The sequence below is a fragment of the Stegostoma tigrinum genome, chromosome 1, assembly GCF_030684315.1.
Source record: "Stegostoma tigrinum isolate sSteTig4 chromosome 1, sSteTig4.hap1, whole genome shotgun sequence".
Classification (NCBI taxonomy): Eukaryota; Metazoa; Chordata; class Chondrichthyes; order Orectolobiformes; family Stegostomatidae; genus Stegostoma; species Stegostoma tigrinum.
The window spans coordinates 131,128,411-131,146,768 of record NC_081354.1 but is presented as its reverse complement, the minus strand read 5'-3'; the positions used below and the strand labels follow the sequence as shown (position 1 = coordinate 131,146,768).

General features: G+C 43.0%; 1 protein-coding gene across 1 annotated transcript in view; it reads right to left on the bottom strand.

Annotated features, from left to right (window-relative positions):
- The window catches only part of fgf10a (fibroblast growth factor 10a), a 150,147-nt gene extending 140,381 nt beyond the window's left edge, over positions 1 to 9,766 (bottom strand). Inside the window, exon 1 of the mRNA XM_048537750.2 lies at positions 9,682 to 9,766. The gene's annotated coding sequence lies outside the window, so the exon portion shown is untranslated. The remainder of the gene's footprint in view (positions 1 to 9,681) is intronic.
- Between the last annotated feature and the right edge of the window lie 8,592 nt (positions 9,767 to 18,358).

Below are 18,358 nucleotides of genomic sequence, written 5' to 3'. Positions count from 1 at the left end.
GACACTCAGGCCTCGGTCGCCAGAACATTACTTGAATCTCTGGATTATCAGCCAAGTGATAAGTGGTTAAAGTGGTATGTGAGTGGGGGACAGGTTGAAAGGTGGGTAGGTATAGGTAGGTTTCAGGGGTGAGGTGGGTCAGTGGGTCTAGGGTAATTGGGTTGTGTGGAAATATATAGTGAGGTTGGGATTCAGTCAGGCCTGGGCAGGATGGATATTTGAGGGCAGGTAGTAACCAGGCTTGGTTGGAGGAGTTAGTTGGGTGTCGGGGAGTTAGCCTGTTTGGGCGCAATAGTTAGATCAGGTTAGTGGAGTACATAAGATTCTAAGATTTATGAGCAGGAATATGTCATTTAGCCCTTCAAACCTCCTCCAAAATTCAATAAGATCATAGCTATTTTAGTTGTGGTAATGAAAGGCTGTGGCAAATCTGTCTTGTCACTGGGCTAGAAATCAAGAGACACAGGCTAATGTTGTGGGGATTTTAAAACTTTCATGGCAAATGGTGAAACTTATCCAATTAATACATCTGGAATTATAAATAGGGGCCATGTAAACATTGTGGCTTGTTGCAAAAACCCACCTGGTGCACTAATGTATTTGAGGGTAGGAAATTTACAGGCCTCATCGTTGTTTCAGATCCACAGCTATGCGGGCATTCTGCAGTGGTGCATAGCAATGGTGGAGCAAACCATTCTGTTGTATCAAACTGCTACAATGTCTGATAAAAAGAATGAATCTGAATGGACCATTTGGCATTAGCTAAATCGCTAGAAACAGCAACTGAATTGGGAGAGCTGTCTCATAGATGAATCAAACAACAGCCTTATAGTTGTGATCACAGAATCATCCCTTACAGACAATGTCACGGAGGTCACCATTAGTATCCCTTGGATATATCTTGTGCCTTTGGCAGGAATGACCCATCGAAGGCGGCAGTGCAGTGTTATACATTTGGAAGGGAGTTATCATGGTGGTCTTCAACATTACCTCTGGAGCACATGAGATCTCATATCATCAGGTCAAACATGGGCAAGGAAATTTCTTACAGATAAAACTTTCCATTCCACACTTTCTCAACTGATGAATCCATACTCCTCCATGTTGAACAACATTTGGTGGAAGTCTGAGGATGGCAAGCGCACAAGGTATTCTGGGTAGAGGAATTCACTGTGTGGCTTGGCCAAGATGTGGAGGTGACAGTGTTGGACGGGGGTGGGTAAAGTCAGAAATCACAGGACACCGGGTTATAGTCCAACATGCTTGGGTGGCATGGTAGCTCAGTGTTTAGCTCTGCTGCCTTGGTCCCCTTTAAATCTTTCCACTCTCACTCTAAACCTTTGCCCTGCAGTTTTAAACTCCCCTACACAGGGGAAGACTTTATCTATTTACCCTATGCATACCCCTCATGATTCTATAAACCTTTCTACCCCTCAGTCTCCAAAACTCCAGGGGAAATAGGCCCAGCCTATTCAGCTGCTCCCTATAGCCCAAATCCTCCAACCCTGGCAGCATCCTTATAAATCTGTTCTGAATCCTTTCAAGTTTCACAACACTCTTCCTACAGCAGGGAGACCAACATTGGATGCAGTACTCCAAAAGTGGCCTAACTAATGTCCTGTACAGCTGCAGTAAGTCCTGCCAACTCCTATATGCAATGCACTGACCAATAAAGGCGAACATACCAAAGGCTTTCTTCATTATCCTATCCACCTATTTATCAGTTAGATCATCATCATTGAACACCATCCAGTCCTGCTCTGCTCCCATTTAAACAGTACAAAACAACATCAAACCTATTGAACAATTGCTAGGGCTGAGGCTCCTACCTTCCTGTCTCCTTGATCCCTACCCATGCCTTGCTAGCATTCGAGAATTCCCCAATCATTGAGCAAATCATTGGGTGGCACGGTGGCTCAATGGTTAGCACTGCAGCCCCACAGCACCAGGGACCCGGGTTCAATTCCAGCCTCAGGCGACTGTCTGTGCGGAGTTTGCACATTCTCCCGGTGTCTGCGTGGGTTTCCTCCAGGTGCTCTGGTTTCCTCCCACAGTTCAAAGATGTGCAGGCTAGGTGGACCAGCCATGCTAAATTGCCCATAGTGTTCAGGGGTGTGTGGGTTATAGGGGGATGGGTCTGGTTTGGATGCTGCAAGGGGTGGTGTGGACTTGTTGGGCCAAAGGGCCTGTTTCCACACTGGAGGGAATCTAATCGAAAAAAAATCAGATAACCCTATCCTTAGTGATGTGACTACCCCCTAGACAAAGTAACTTCAGTCCTTCCTGACATGTTACACTGTATGTAGCTTTGCTTCAAGTTCAGTGTGATCCTGAGCCCAAGCTTCTTGAGTTGAAGGCACAGGGTGATTTTCCTGAATGACACTGGCATTCAGAAAACTACCACATTCTGTGATCACAACACATCAGCTGCCTGGCCATCCTTAATGTGTATTTCTTACAAGTAAAACAGACTTTTACCATGCAAAGTAAAAATGTACAAGCTTATATTTTTTGCTGATTTAAAGAAATTTACATGCCCTTTTTCTCTGCTCTGCCAACCAATTAACTTTTGACATTCCTATGATGGCGTTGGTCATTATTTTATTCTGGCTTTTCCCTGCCATGTATCTTTTCCAGGCCCTCCTGTGCCTGCCATTCCCTCCAAATGTCAAAGATCTTGTACTCTATAAGGGGCTTTTTTTTGTGCTTTCTTTGGTCCCTTCATACAACTGCTGTCCCTGCTCTCTCACACACTCTACATAAGGCTGCTATCCCAGCTTCTCACACACTCTCCTTAAAACTGCTATCCCAGCTCTCTCACACACTCTACATACAACTGCTGTCCCTGCTCTCTCACACACTCTGCATAAGGCTGTTTTCCCAGCTCACTCACACACTCTCCATAAAACTGCCGGCCCTGCTCTCTCACACACTCTCCATAAAGCTGCTGTCCCTGCTCTGTCACACACTCTCCATAAAGCTGTTATTCTTCCTCTCCTGCTCTTCATGAAAATGCTGTTGTTATGATTACTGGGCCATATTTGGATTTTAGGAGGTAGTCAGGTGGTTGGGACATAGTCAGGTCATGGCCTATGTTGCCTGCAATTTTCTTCCCACTACATGGATTTCCGAGATCATGTGGGAGTGGCTTCTGGAATCAGAAGTCAATGCATGAACAGGCCAACCATTTGGAGCAGGCTTAGAGTAGGAACATTGATCAGGAGGGCAATTGAGAGTCAAGAAACAATTCAGGGAGTAATTCAGTAAGTGACTGGGGGGAGTTATTTCTGGTACCCAGGAATTAGACTAGTAATATTCTGTCTAACATTTCCTTGGTAACTACCCAGGTAAGTATGTCGGAGTTAATCAAGGCCTGTGGCCCCAACGCAGAGTTGAATACTATTGGGATGGTCGCAGAGAGAATTGGAGTTGCCCATCAGAAGTTCAAGCTAACTCAGTAATTCCCTTGGAGATCAAAAAAATTCTGTGTTTAAAAGAGTCTAATGATTACAATGAAATTGTTGCCAATTGCTGAAGAAACACTAATTTCCTTCAGAGAAGGAAGTCTGCCATCCTTACCTGGTCTGGCCTACATGTGACTCCAGATCCAATATGGTTGACCTTCAACAGCCTTCTGGGCAACTAGGGATGGGTAATAAATGCTGGCCTGGCCAGTGACATCCATGTCCCATGAATGGTTTTATTTTAAAAAAAGAGTTTATTCTTCCATGTACTCCTGATGTAGATTTTGGGCCAGATCAACCTCACTTTAACAAAGACTTTCTAACCAAGGCGTACAATGTATTGAGAATATATTTGAGATGTCTTTTTTTAATAGATGGACTTATGAATAAAACTTTTTGCTGAACCAGAAAATAAAATTGATGAGTTTTCTCTATGGTTCATCTGGTAAAGCTGAGCTTAAGAAGTGAATGTGTTGAAAGGGACCTGTCTGGCCTGGTTCATGAGTCACTAAATTAACATGCAGGTACAACAAGTACTTAGGAGGCAATTTTACAGTAGTCTTCACCACAAAGGGAATCTGAGTACAGGAGTATAAATGTCATGTTGAATATAAATGTCATGTTGCCTTGATGAGGCAGCATCTGAAGTATGAAATAGGGTTTTTGTCCCTTTATTTAAGGAATGATATGATTACCAGAGAGGGAATACTATTGATGTTCACCAGATTAATCCTTGGATGGCCAAATTATTTTATGAAGATATGTTGAGGAAACTGAATCTTCATTCCTTTGAAATTGACAAATAAGGAGTGATATCACTGAAACTTGCAGAATCTTTCTAGGGTATCACATGATGGATGCAGATAAGATGTTTTCCCCTGGTAGTGAGTCTAAAATTAGGGAACATAGTCACTGGACAAGAGTAGGTTATTTAAAACTGAGAAAAGGAGTGGGTTTTGACTCAAAGATGGTGAATCTTTTCAAGTGTCTACCCCAGAGGGCTGTGCAATCTCAATCACTGAAACAAGTTCAAGACAGAAATTGATCATTTTCAGGAGACTAATGAGATCAAGGGTTATGGAGAAAAATGGTATTGAGGTTGATCGTTAGCCGTAATGAAATTAAGTAATGAAACAGGCTCAACAGGCTGAATGGACTGCTCCTATTCCTGTAACCCTATCAAAATGTAATATTGAGTCATGGCCTACAACAATTTTAAATTCAGTCCCTGTTCTGTGTTGAGTTTGTTGAGACAATTATTATCGGGCTGGCCAAATGCTCTTGTTTAAATTCATGTGTGCAGACTGTAGCTGAGACTAAGACAGATTAAGTGCCATCTTAATGTAAAATTGATGTCTTCATCAGTTGATGAGGCAAAGCACAAATTCAGCGAATACTGCACCCTAGCTGCAAATAGATGCAGAATTCTACTTTTCATGCTCTCCTCAAGACCTATGAACATTGCAGGTAACTGGTTTCTCAGATTATTTCATTAATCAGATTTGAGAGTGAACCGTGGAGAAATGCAAGCAGCATCAAATAAGACCCTAATATTATTCCACCAAGACAATTGCTTGTTTATGAACTAAAAAAAGCTCCCTCTCTACATTTTGCTATTATGCATTCTAACATGAAAATCATATCACAAATCTTGGTAATATTCATCATTCTAAGCCCATGGCATTTTGTTTTTGAAGCAACCAAAGCATTGCGCCTGCTGTCACACTTCCCTTCTGGACTGCAATTTGTTGCAGCCATTAAATTCTTTGGTATAACAGATTTGCTGCCCTTGTCTGGAGCTTAAAATTGGATTCAGTGGGGATATCATAAACTGATAAACAGAGGCAAGTACAATCTATATTCCAGACCACTTCAGTCTCATTCAACTCCATAAAAAAACTGTTAATCAAACTCTGTCTTTCATAAACCTCAATTACCTCTTCCACAACAAGTAACCCAACTGCCTTTTCATTATTCTCACAGGCATTTACCAATGCTTTTATTTCAGTACTTGTTTTCATTTCTTTCTAATCCTTACCTTCTATTCTCAACCTGTGTTAATTTTAAGGACATCTCTAATTATTCAATCAACGAAAATTGAATCATTTTAAATAATAGTGTATTGCTCTTCTTCAACAGTCATCTTCCACTGTCTATGTTCCGTTTACTTCACTCTACAATCCAGCATTAACTTTGAGTGTTATCCACCCAGCTCTTAATCTACCTTCAAAGTCTACTTATCAGCACCAGCCCCAAAGTCTGAATTGCAACACATATATTAGGTCTTTAATCAGTATAAATTACCTGAGGCACAAATAATGTAATAAAGGTATGTCTGTAAATATGCAATACATGCGTCTGTACTATCCTCTACACAGCACTAATAATTGCAGTGTGAATGAAACAGTGCTAGGACAGAAACCACATAAAAATATTACACTTTCTTTTGGGTTTCATTTTTGGTGAACATGCTGAAGCTGAAATGCAACCATTGGAATGCGTGTTTTTAATGAAATGAGCAGCATGAGAACTCACTGATTCACTCATTTGTTGGTAGCAAAACAATTCTCATTTAAGAAAGACAAGTGGACTTCTGTTTCCATTTCTATCTACCCCGCCACACTATGCACTATGTACAATGGGCAAAAGCTGACAGAGGGTGGCCCCAGGACAGTCACAGCCATGGCCAGATCAGCAGAGGCAGCAGCTGTTGTATGTCATTTGTCCATCCTACTTGTAAGAATGTCACCTTTGAGGACCCATCATGTGTTATGTGTATACAATGTTGTAATAACTCTGCCTGGCGGTAGTGTGTTTGAGGTGTTTGATCTACACAGACAGAAATCAGTTGATTTGCTATAATATCTGCTTCATAACTTGTAATGCGGTTTACTGTTTCAAAATAAACCAATCTATGGATTGAACCAATCTCTGGTGAGAAATTATAAAACTCACATAACAGCAACCTCAAAACAATGATAATAGGATGCACACTGCCTGAAAGGTTGGCAGATGTATTCCCTGGCCTCAAATTCAAAACGTAAGTCCAAACTTTCACTCCTGCATGTGGCATAATACTCATGACGCCGCTACTGAGGATGTGACAAGATGAATGGTTTATTCATAGGCCGGCATCCAGGGGTCTGAGAGGGAGTGAAATGCAATGTACTTACATGGACATCTTTGTAAATATCACCTAGAATCATAATGAAAGGAAACACACAAGTGAGCTTAAAACGTAATTATGCTTACAAGCGATATAATGTACAAAATGCCTTTACTTTTCTCTCTTTCCCATTACAACCGAATACCCACGCAATTAGCAGGCAACAACCTAGTGGTATTATCACCCACCTACCAATCCTGCCAAACTACATGTTTATTCACTCACTGATTCATCTATGCTCTAAGATCCACAATGACATTTAAAACCTTACAGAATGTCGGTTCATGGCATAAAATTGGGACCTGCCCACTCTTCCCCTGACTCTACAGCGATTTGATGGATCATAAGGCTATAAGCTGTAGGTGCAGAAACATAAACTTTGGTCCATCAACTCTATTTTTCCATTCAATGAAATCATGGCTGATCTGGTAAGGCTCGGCTCCACTTTCCTGCCTTTTTACTATAACCTTTGATTTCATGACTGATTAAAAATCTTTCTCACCCTTGAATGTACTGAATGATACGGTCCTGACAGCCTTAAGCAGTGCTTAATGCAGCAGATTGACTCCTGTCTGAGAGGGAAAAGAAATCCTCCTCATCACTGTTGTAAATAGATGACTCCTCACTCAGAGAACCTGCTGGTTCTAAACTCGCACAACGGGAAACAACTTTTCTGTATCTACCCTGCCAAGACCCCTGAGGGGGATTTTGTGAGACTGTACTGTTCACATTTCTGGAAAAACCTGACTCAAGCATCTCAGCCAGGATACAGAGCTGCGTCCAACAGCAGAAATGTAGTCAGAGCAGCAATCCATCCACAAAATTGTTGCTTTGTGGAAGATCTGGTCCAGTGTGTTGTTCTGTGTTATGGGTGTTGGGTAATATATAATCCATTAAATACATGAACTTTAATTTGAGCTGGATAAGATTACTAGATTACTAAATGATACACCTCCTCCAAACTACCAAATCTATTTTAACCGATCATTTACCTCCTTTGTGAAAATGCATTCTGTAAGGATTGGGTATCAGGAGGCAGAACTAAAATCAGAACGTTTTAATATACAGCACAATATTACTTAGTGATGCAATGAAGTATGAAAAAGGCAAAGGTGCTTAAAAATCCTAATTCCCTGAGCAGTACAAACCTAATTAAAAATTATACACATTCAAACGCCACTTCTAAAATCTGTTATTTCATCTAAATCAGTGACTCATGCTTTAAGAATCGTGGAAGAAATGATCAGGGTGTAAATAAATTCATCAATTAAGTCAATTTCACAAAGAATAGATCAAGCATGGCCTAATGCTGGCTGATGTGAAGGCATTTAGTGCATGACTACCTTTCATGTGGGTTGTACCAAGTGACCATTTAACAGCTGAAGGAACTCTTAAAAACTAAATGCTCTTAGTGGGACCTCTGAAATTGTTCAGTCTAAAAACTGTGAAATTAAATAAACTGCTGCCATCATAAAGAAGGGACGGCATGCACAAGCACATGAAGAAGAAAACTTTTACCTTAACTGTTTCTTTTGTATAATAGTCACAGAGGTGCTAAATTACAAGCATCAATGTAACCAGATGTGGTTTGAAGTGCATTATCCTGAACTAATTCAAGCTTCAAATTGGCACAACTTTAAACAAATTCACATCAATGTTCATATACCAAAGAAGGACTTTCAATTATTAATGATAAGTCACTTGAACACATTATTTGATAAGTGATATGAGTCCAAATCTTTTGAAAAAAGCTATCCATGAACTAATACATTGTTTCATTTTGAGTAACTGTTTTAAAATATACGTAGTAAGGTTACTATGCTTCATAGATCTAAAACAAATTGTAGATTTCCATCGTAGTTAGCTACACAATATAAATTAATGTTGATGGCAATTACGTTTAATTCATGCAGCACTCTTTCTATAACATTGAAGCATAAAACATTGTGCTAAATATCTTGAGTATATTCAGCAATATTCATGTGCTGATCATGTGGTGACTAAAGGTGAATGACCAGGGATATGCTGACTGTATTGCAAATCTTAATCGAATCCATTTACATAAAAAATAGGAGGATGAATAAGATTATCAAATGCAATAAGAAAAATATGTTTTTAATGTGATTGCTTTCCAATTATAACTCTCTCCGTTTGCCAAAACTGCTTCCCTTCTTAAAAGACAATTAACAGGCCAGCTACCGTTTCAATGACAACTTACACATGAACATTAATTGTGATGTTCCAAATTGGATTTATTTTACTGTCAAACAGAAAAAAGTTGTAAAGCCATTAGATTTTTCTTCTATTGAAAATCCTCACCTGTTTGCACAATTTTTTGGATGGCACATTAAATCAGATGAAAGCTATGCCTTGTGACAATAATGAATGAAATTCCAAAGGGCTTTGCTATGTCTCATGCGGTTTGTATGCCCATGGAGTGCTCTAAAGAATAAATACAATTGAGGATTATGATTGAAGCAATTTGAAATGAGAATTCCTTTAATGTCATTACTGTCAGGTGTGCAAATGAACCTTATAGGCCATTAATCTACAGCACTTAGTGGGAAAAAAATCCTCAACAATTTCTTCGAGTCATATCTTCAGAAGGAAAGTAGAGAGTCATTCAGGAAGTAGCAATGTGTATATAGAGCAAATGGTTCAAAGTAATTTCACAGCATTCTTTAGCACATGTCTCCTTTAAATTTATCTTTGAGAGGAATGACAGCCTCCTGCTTAACATGTTCTGCTCACCTTCTTTGAAGACACTGTTAAGCAAGGCAAAATCACAGATCTGTCATGCGATTAACTAATCGGAATTGAATGCTGTACTTCTTCGTCAGTAGCATTCAATGTTATCATAGTTTTTCATTCATTATATCTTTTAACTTCATTCAATTATAAGGCTGTACAAAAAATCTGGAGTCTGTCCAAGGTTATTTTACAAATCGACCACACGATTTAATAATCTTGAATCTGTAGAGGAATTCCTAGCCATTTTAAAATACTTTTGTTTTCCCCCTTTTAACAGGAGAAAAGTAGAAACATACTCACCCTGCAGTGCAGTAGTTGAGGGAGAACACAGCAGCCTAGCTTCTCAATCTGGATTCCATTAATGTCATAGCAGATACTACTTGGCAGCAGGTTGGTGTCTGCAGTTAACAACCTCAATAAACTGCACCTCACCAGCTTGCTACAGTTAAATAAACTCACCGTAACTCAAGAGCTTGTTTCAGCGCACAAATTGCAACAAAAGGATTGGTGTTAACACAACAGCTAGTGTGTAACTGTTTGAAGTTTTTAAATTGACTCTAGTATTTCACAGGGCGGGGGTTGTGTGGTGGAGTTTGTGGTGGGGGGGAGTTTGTGCTCCTCCTCCAAGACTTCCCAGCCCGCCCTCTTAAATGAAGCATAAGAAATGTCAACTTGTCAGCTTTGTATGAGATGAGACACACTGCTGGTGTTTCTGAAGTTTAGCTTCTGTCTTTTATTCTCTCCTGCTATTTGAACCATATATTTGCTTTTTCACTAGACTTCTGCACCCAATGCATTGTGAGTCAAGTGAACAGTAGAGGTTCTAAGATGAGAGCTAAATGCAATTGCTTTAGGGCAAAATATAGTCCTTTGAACTGCTGTGTGATGTTATTTTACAGGTAGGCTAAAAAGAATGAAACAAATCTTTAAATAAATTATTACACTGCCAGATGGTGTAAAGTCAATTCCTTTATTCCTGAGTAAGCAAATTCTTATTATTCAGCCTAGAGCTTTGAAAACCTCAGGGTTTTTTTTTGCACAGAATGATTTAAAGGATTTGCGCCATCTGACATAACAATTCCAGTTCTTGGGGTATGACTTTCTGTCAAAATAGTGATGAAGCGAATTCCTGTTCCTTGTTCTGTAAGTGCTAATGTGCCCACAACAGGGTTACATCCATGATTTAAGGTGCACTTTGAGGAGAGGGTCACTAAGCTGGCAGAAGAACAAGCAGATTGCGCCCGGGTAACAGGGGTGAGAGTCATAGAGCCCTACAGCATGGACACAGGCCCTTCATCCCAGGCAACTCCATGATGACCAAAACGTCCATCCACATTAACTCTGTTTCCCTGCACTTAGTTCATTTCCTTCTAAACCTTATCTATCCATGTATTCGTCCAAATACCTTTTAAATGTTGTTAATATACCCCCCTCAACCACTTCCACTGGCAGCTCAGTCCATATGCATACCACCCTCTGTGTAAAAGAGGTTGCCCTTCAGGTTCCCTTTTATTCTTTCCCCTGTTACCTTAAACTGATGCCTCGCCCTATCCATGCCTCTCAAGATCTTATACGCTTCTATAAGATCCCCCTTCCTCAGTCTCCTATGCTCTAAAGAAAAAGGTCCTAACTTGTCCAACCTCTCCCTTTCACTCAGTCCCATGAGACCTGGCAACATCCTTGTAAATTTCTGCTGCACTCTTTCCAGTTTAATAACATGCTTCCTATATCAAGGTGACCAAAACGGAACACAATACTCCAAGTGCGGCCTCAGCAACATCATGTACAACTGCATCATAACTTCTCAAGTTCAAAACTCTACACCCTGACTGATGAAGGTCGGTGTGCCAAACGTCTTCTTCACTGCTCTGTCTAACTGTGACTCCACTTTTAGAGAACTGTGCCCCTGCATTCCAAGGTCCCTGTGTTCCACTACACTCCTTAAGCCCAACCATTCACTATGAAACTCCTACCATAATTTGACTTTCCAAAATGCAACACCTCACACTTAACTATATTAAACTCCATTTGCCATTTCTAGGCACACTTCACCCAGCTGATCAAGATCCTGCGGCAAATGTCTGATAACCTTCCGCAGCGACCATGATACCATCTATTTCAGTGCTTTTTGCAAACTTACTAATCATGCCTTGTAGATTTCCATACAAATCATTGATATAGATAACAAACAGCAATGGGCCCAACGCTGACCGCTGAGGCACACCACTTGTCGCAGGCCTCCAGTCTGACAAGCACCCTTCTACTATCATCCTGTGCTTCCTACCATCAAACCAATTGTGTATCCAATTTGCCAGCTCTCCCTGGATTCTATGTGATCTAAACTTCCAGAGCAGCCTACCATGAGGAACCTTACTGAAATCCATATAGACTACATCTACCACCTTGCCCTCATCAACTTTCCTGGTCACTTCATCAAAGAACTGTAACAAATTTGTGAGGCTTGATCTCCCATGCACAAAACCATGCTGACTACTCCTAATCAAACCCTGTCTTTCTAAATACATATATATGTTATCCCTCAGAATCTTCTCAAGTAACTTAGCTACTTCAGATTTTAATCTTACTGATGTATAATTCCCAGGATTTTCTTTGCAGCCCTTCTTGAATAAGGGCACAACATTCACTATCCTCCAGTCTTTTGGGACCTCACCCATGGCTAACGATGATGCAAATATCAGCCAGGGCCCCTGCAATTTCTTCTCTCGCTGCTTGCAATGTTCTTGGATTTATCTGGTCAGGTCCAGGAGATTTATCCACCTTCATACATTCTAATACTTCCAACACTTCCTTGACTGTGATATGGGCTGTCCCTGAGATATTGCCACTAACTTACCCAAGTTCCCAAATCCTCATGCCTTTCTCCATAGTAAACACAGAGGAGACATATTCATTGAGGTCTTCGCCCATCTCTTGCATTTCCACACATACATGTCCACTTTGGTCCTGGATGGATCCTATTCTCGCTCTAGTTATTCTTTTTCCTTTAATATACTTATTAGTCTCTTTGGATTCACCCTAATTTTCTCAGCCAAAGCTGTTTCGTGCCCCCTTTTCACCCTCATGATTTCCTCCTTCAGTAAACTCCTGTATCGCCTATATACCTCCATAGATTGCCTTGGTCCAGCTGCCATCACTGAGCATGCCTCCATTTTCCTGGTCAAAGCCTTAATATCTTTTGTCATCCATCGCTCCCGGCCAACTTTGCCCTTCACCCTCACAGGAACATACAAACCTTGAACTGTCACTATCACACATTAAAAGGCCACCCACTTGCCAAAGGTTTCTTTGTCAGCAAGCTATTCTAATCAAACTCTATAAGCTCCTGTCTGATTCCATCAAAATTCACCTTGCCCCAATTTAGAACTTGAACCTGTGGATCAGTTTTGTCCCTCTTCATAACTATTTTAAAATTAATAGAACTATGGTCACTGGTCCCAAAGTGCTCACTACTGTCACTTCAGTCACCTTCACTGCCCTATTTCCCAAGCCTAGGTCATGTTTGTCCCTTCCTGAGTAGATCCCTCTACATACTGCTTGAGGAAACTTCCCTGAACACATTTAACAAATTCCACCTCATCTGAGCCCTTAACACTCTGGCAGTCGCAGTCTATGTAAGGAAATTAAAACTCTCCACTATGACAACCCTATTTCTCCTGCAAGTCTTTCCAATCCCTCTTCTTATCTGTTCCTAAAATTCCTGTTGATTATTTGGAGGCCTATAGTACATCCCCAAGAACATCACAATCCCCTTCTTGTTTCTTAGTTCCACCCTCAAAGCCTCACTGGATGATCCCTCAGTTATTTCATCTCTGACTACTGCTGTGATACGCCCCTTAATCAAAAATGCAATTCCCCCTTCCCTCTTTCCCCCACCTCTATCTCACCAATGTCCATCAGCACATTAAGCTGCCAGTTCTATCCATCCCTTAGTCATGTTTCTGTAGTTGCTATAATATCCCAGTCCCACTTACCTATCCACACCCGGAGTTCACTGGCCTTACCTGCCAGCTGTCTTGCATTGAAATTGATGCAATTTAATCCAACAGGCATTCCTCACTCCCTGTCATGTTTGAGCCTGACCTGTCTCTTCAACTTGCTATTTCTGGTTACTGTATCTCATTCCAGCCTTGCACTTGCCTCCCTGCGGTTGAGCATCCTACCCCTCCACCAGTCTAATTTAGGTATTGGATATTAGGCACATTGAGAAAGAAATTTTCCAAATTGCATGTGAAATAACATAACACTTTGGGCAACGATAATGGCTTCTGACTGACAATTTTTTATGTTCCTCAATGCAGCTTCTGGATCCCACTCCCACTCCCAATCTGGAAGGGAAAAAGGAGCTGCCACATCCCCAGATCTGTCTGTAGCACCGCTTGAGAACCCCTCTCTTTCTGCCGAGTGTTGACCCAAGCACATGGCTCCTGTGGGAAGTTACAACTGAGGCCCCCTGACGCTCAGAACAGCATTGATAATGGGAACTGCAGATGCTGGAGAATCCGAGATAACAAAGTGTAGAGCTGGTTGAACACAGCAGGCCAAGCAGCATCTTAGGAGCACAAAAGCTGACATTTTGGGCCTAGTGAGCCAGTGAGCACATGGATGCCTGGTAGCTGCTGTGGGAAGTCAATCCTGTAGGACAATCAGTGTATGCTGGGGCCCTCACTTCATCATTCAGACTGTCGATACATTCATTCACTGGTTAAGAGGGATTTGGGGCATTTGTTCTGCACCCTCTCCCGCTCTCTATTCTCTCATAGGTTGATGAGGTGCCATTGCACACTGATAGGGAGGAGCAGCGATACCAAGCAGCCAGGGATTCTCACCTTAGGACAATGCGCAGGTGCCCTGTCTGCCACCACCACTCTGCCAGGAATCCAATCAGCTCCAGCAATTCAGAGCAAGGAGGTTACACCTTCATCTGTGCAGAAAGCCCCTAGCAGGCCAGTTCCATCTCAGAAAAGAACTGTTTTGGAAGCCAATGATTTTCCAAAGAACAACCAGCCAATGGAAACACATCTCCAATGTTCAGTGTTGGCCATGATGGATAAATGGACAACATTGTACGCACCAGTGGCACCCACAATGAACATCCTTGTTCCACAAATGGGGTAGAGGGAGCTTTCTCCACAGTCAAAACAATTGGTCATAGAGACTTCGGGGTGATCCCAGGGGCATTTGGGGCTAGATCGCCGAGGCCGGACGCCAACTCTCCGACACCTCCTCCTACCGCCCCCTTGATCATGACCACACCCCTCGAGCACCAAACCATCATCTCCAGCATTATCCATGACCTCATCACCTCAGGGGACCTTCCACCCACAGCCTCCAACCTCACTGTTCCACAAAACCGCACAAAACCGCACGGCCCGTTTTTATCTCCTTCCCAAAATCCACAAACCTGCCTGCCCTGGCCGACCCATTGTCTCAGCCTGTTCCTGCCCCACCGAACCCATCTCCACCTATCTGGACTCCATTTTCTACCCTTTGGTCCAGGAACTCCCTATCTACATCCGTGACAACACCCACGCCCTCCACCTCCTCCAGGGCTTCCAATTCCCTGGCCCCCAACACCTCATTTTCACCATGGTCATCCAGTCCCTATACACCTGTATTCCTCATGCAGATGGCCTCAAGGCCCTCGGCTTCTTCCTGTCCCGCAGGCCCGCCAAATCCCCCTCCACCGACACCCTCATCCACTTCGCCGAACTTGTCCTCACCCTCAACAACTTCTCTTTCGATTCCTCGCACTTCCTACAGACAAAGGGGGTGGCCATGGGTACCTGCATGGGCCCAAGCTATGCATGCCTCTTTGTGGGTTACGTGGAACAGTCCCTCTTCCGCACCTAAACAGGCCCCAAACCCCACCTCTTCCTCCATTACATTGATGACTGTATCGGCGCTGCCTCTTGCTCCCCAGAGGAGCTCGAACAGTTCATCCACTTTACCAACACCTTCCACTCCAACATCAAGCACATCTGCCAATGTGGTATATTGTATCCATTGTACCTAGTGTAGCTTCCTCTACATTGGGGATACCATGCGGAGGCTTGGGGACCGCTTTGCAGAACACATCTGCTCGGTTCGCAATAAACAACTGCACCTCCCAGTCGCGTACCATTTCAACTCCCGCTCCCATTCCTCAGAGGACATGTCCATTTTGGGCCTCCTGCAGTGCCACAATGATGCCACCTGAAGGTTGCAGGAACAGCAACTCATATTCCGCTTGGGAACCCTGCAGCCCAATGGTATCAATGTGGACTTCACCAGCTTCAAAATCTCCCCTTTCCCCACCGCATCCCAAAGCGAGCCCAGCCTGTCTCTGCTTCCCTAACCTGTTCTTCCTCTCACCCATCCCTTCCTCCCACCCCAAGCCGCACCTCCATTTCCAACCTACTAACCTCATCCTACCTCCTTGACCTGTCTGTCTTCCCTGAACTGACCTATCCACTCCCTACCTCCCCACCTATACGTTCCTCTATACCTATCTTCTTTTCTCTCCATCTTCGGTCCGCCTCGCCCTCTCTCCCTATTTATTCCAGTTCCGTCACCCCATCCCCCTCTCTGATGAAGGGTCTAGGCCCAAAACGTCAGCTTTTGTGCTCCTGAGATGCTGCTTGGCCTGCTGTGTTCATCCAGCTCCACACTTTGTTATCCACATTGATACCATTGGGCTGCAGGGTTCCCAAGCAGAATATGAGTTGCTGTTCCTGCAACCTTCGGGTGGCATCATTATGCCACTGCAGGAGGCCCATGATGGACATGTCATCTGAGGAATGGGAGGATGAGTTAAAATGGTTTGCGACTGGGAGGTGCAGTTGTTTATTGCGAACCGAGAGAAGTTGTTCTGCAAAGCGGTCCCCAAGCGTCCACTTGGTTTCCCCAATGTAGAGGAAGCCACACTGGGTACAGTGGACACAGTATACCACATTGGCAGATGTGCAGGTGAACATCTGCTTAATGTGGAAGGTCATCTTGGGGCCTGGGATGGGGGTAAAGGAGGAGGTGTGGGGGCAAGTGTAGCACTTCCTGCATTTGCAGGTGAAGGTGCCGGGTGTGGTGGGGTTGGAGGGGAGTGTGGAGCAGACAAGTGAGTCGCGGAGAGAGTGGTCTCTCCGGAAGGCAGACAAGGGTGGGGTTGGAAAAATGGCTTGGGTGGTGGGGTCGGATTGTAGATGGCGGAAGTGTCGGATGATGATACGTTGTATCCGGAGGTTGGTGGGGTGGTATGTGAGAACGAGGGGGATCCTCTTGGGGTGGTTGTGGTGGGGGCAGGGTGTGAGGGATGTGTTGTGGGTGACTGTGAGGTGCCTTGGCAACTTGGGAACCCGGCAGCCCAATGGTATAAATGTGGATTTCACAAGCTTCAAAATTTCCCCTTCCCCCACTGCATTCCAAAACCAGCCCAGCTCGTCCCCTCCCCCCACTGCATCACAAAACCAGCCCAGCTCGACCCCTCCCCCCACTGCATCCCAAAACCAACCCAGCCTGTCTCTGCTTCCCTAACCTGTTCTTCCTCTCACCCATCCTTTCCTCCCACCTCAAGCCACACCTCCATTTCTTACCTACCACTTCATCCCGCCTCCTTGACCTGTCCGTCTTCCCTGGACTGACCTGTCACCTCCCTACCTCCCCACCTATACTCTCCTCTCTACCTATCTTGTTTTCTCTCCATCTTCGGTCCGCCTCCCCCTCTCTCCCTATTTATTCCAGTTCCCTCTCCCCATCCCCCTCTCTGATGAAGGGTCTTGACCCGAAATGTCAGCTTTTGTGCTCCTGAGATGCTGCTTGGCCTGCTGTGTTCATCCAGCTACACACTTTGTTATCTTGGATTCTCCAACATCTGCAGTTCCCATTATCACTGATACCCTTTCAGATCAGATGTTGCTTTTATTTAAATTAGGTGGGTTTACCTAGCTACGTGAGACTACAATGATCCCAGTGCAAAGTTACACGATTTGCGATTACATGACAGATTAGAGTCTGACCAAATGGCTAAACTTTGATCAGGGAAATACAATACTGAGAGGAAGCAATTTTCTCAATTCAACTCCTTAAATATTTCGGTGGAAATTGAAGCTTTTAATTACTGTAATGGAAACTAAATATCCTCAAACTACCCATTGTTAGAACATTCCTCTACTGGATTCTAATCTGGGTTTGGTGGGAAAAGGTATTGAAAATATAACATAGATAACAAGGTGGAGAGCTGGATGAACACAGCAGGCCAAGCAGCATCAGAGGAGCAGGAAGGCTGACGTTTCTATGAAAATATAACAGATATATTTTGGTACAATTTCATTAATTATGAAGTGAGAAAACTCCTGATTTTCGAATTTGTATCAGATGTTTTTAATTCTTTTTCTTTCCCCTATAGTCTAGGTTATACATGTGTTTGACAATTCCTTGCGTCTGGCTTATTTTTTGATTTGTGATTTTTATATCCTTTTACAGGATGTGGGCTTTATTCGCTAGGCCAGGATTCATTGCCCATCCTAATTCAAACCTCTGGTGCTGACATATTTCTTAACTGACATTTCCTCAGTCATTGGCTCCCAGTGAAGCAACAATGGTTCAGTTTTGATTTTAATGTTCTTATCTTGTTTCCAAATCCCTCCATGGGCTGGCCACCTTTCCATCTCTGCAGCCTCCTCCTGCCCTTCAAAATATCTGCTAATTCTGGCCTGATGGACATTCCCAAAAGAAATTGCTCCACCATTTAGATTCAACATTTCTCAGCTTCAAAATCCACCTGCCACATTACTAGTTATTCAATTCACTTCTACAATACAATGCAATATAATACAGCACAGGAACAGGACCTTCAACCCATCAAGCCTGCACCTTTTTAGATTTGTTACATATTGCCCATGTATGGTATGTATCCCTCTGTTTGCCTCCTGTTCATGTGTCTATCAAGGTATGCCTTAAATATGCTAACATGTCTGCTTCCACC